Source organism: Octopus bimaculoides, chromosome 24 (genome assembly GCF_001194135.2).
Source record: "Octopus bimaculoides isolate UCB-OBI-ISO-001 chromosome 24, ASM119413v2, whole genome shotgun sequence".
NCBI classification, from domain to species: domain Eukaryota; kingdom Metazoa; phylum Mollusca; class Cephalopoda; order Octopoda; family Octopodidae; genus Octopus; species Octopus bimaculoides.
Genome location: NC_069004.1, coordinates 33,467,054 through 33,469,021, shown reverse-complemented (window position 1 = coordinate 33,469,021; position 1,968 = coordinate 33,467,054).

Here is a 1,968-nt window from a genome sequence, read left to right as displayed (position 1 = left end):
CATGCAACCAAATATCCTTTAAAGTAAGGGAGAGTAGGGTTTGGGAAAGGTTATGTTTTCCCTAAAATGTCGAAGTTCAAATACGGTGATTGAGTGCTGAGGGTGTGAGAACAGAGGCAGGACTAGAAGAGATCCCTTGTAAAGGCAAAAGGTCACAAGTTCAAGTAAGGCTAAACATGTTCTTTTATATTGAGGGGTTTTTGTCAGATAGGGAAGAAAGATGGAAAAAGAATAAATTTAATTTAGACGGGTTTTCTTTTCTTAATGAATTCAGAGCAACAAAAGTGAAAAGAAGGCAACAACACCAATGACCTTTACTGGTCAGGCGGTCCTAACTGGCAGGACTGACAAAAAAAAAAAAGTTACAGGTACATATCCACTACAACTGTCCCACTAGATTACACAGTCCAACTACAGCACTATAAACACATCCACAAACACCATCATTGAGAGAGATTTAATGCACTCAATACATCCTGGATTTCAAATACTACAGACAACAAAAGAGGCAACAATAACATTCAGAGTGAACTCCCTTTAAATCTTAAAACCAGATCAACTACAACTTTCTCCAGAAAATCTGATGCAAACATTTTTGCAGCGGGAAAATTTGCCATAAGAAATTTCACCATAAAGGAGGCACACAAGCAGACTGTAAATTAAATAACTCGTTATAAAGAAATTACCTTTCTCTAATTAGCAGGTTAGTTGATGAAGTTGCCATTTTAAGAAAACAGCTAATTTTTTTCGTCAATTTTCTTTTCAATTCTTTTTTTAACCACAAATTTTCCAATGGTAAAAATGTTTATGGAGAAATTTCCTTGAACCAATAGAAAGTATTCTATACTAGACACCTACCTTACTACAGCCATTTGGCAATCATTGGCAAATTTCTTTGGACCAGTTATTAATCATTTTCAAAACACACCAATACATGTTACAAAAATACTTTTACCAACTTTGAAAAGGAGTAATGGATGGAGTTCCACCAAGGAACTTAGAACCAAAGTTTTCAGAATTCAATGCAACAATCACCAATATAGATGCCACTATATATACATTCAACATTACCACAATCAACCACAGAGGCACTGTGGTATATAAAAGCCACAGGTACCATGTATTGTGTTTTTGCTGATTGTTTCACTAATTGTTTTTCACTAATTATGTGATTGCAGGCAGACATAGACACAATCAGCCCACCTGTCCTTTTTTACCAAGCAGAACACCAAGGATTTGACAGATGGACGGACAAAAAGTTGAACCAGCAATCAGCTGGTACTTATTTTTAGCCAAGGAAATTGGAGCCATGTGAGATGAAGCACCTTGCTCAAGGATGCAATGCACCTTTGCCCAATACAGAAAACAAACCCATGACTTTGTGATCTCAACACTTAAACAATTAAGTCACGTACGTTCACTGCAGTACACACAGCCAACAAAATAATTATAAACACACCGTGAAAAATATCCCACAATTCCTGGTTAAACCAGAAATAGATTAGCACATACATGATCCACCAACAACAAAGACAAAGACAAAAAAAAAATACAAGCAAACATCTGACACAAACACAAACCAAAACACTATCTAGGGTAATTAGTATCAATAATAATAATAATAATAGTCACATCCCACTCCCCCATATGATGATAAAAAGTTTCACGTGAGAAGATTGCAACAGCAGAAAATACTTTAATGAAATATTTCTTTAATGAAAATTAAAAACAAAAAAGAAAAAGTCATAAAAAGATAAAAGCACAGAAAAACAGGAAGCAAAAACTATGTCCACCACGCCGTGATCTTGAACCTTTCCCTAAACCTAAAGAGAAATCTAAAAGTTCCCAGGACCAAGGAAAAAGGCTCAAGCATACATTTCAAACTCCCAGTTATAAATGAATCACAACACAAAGAAACGACTCACAGCAGCACAGTGAAATGTCTAGAATCTGGGTAAACCAATTCTA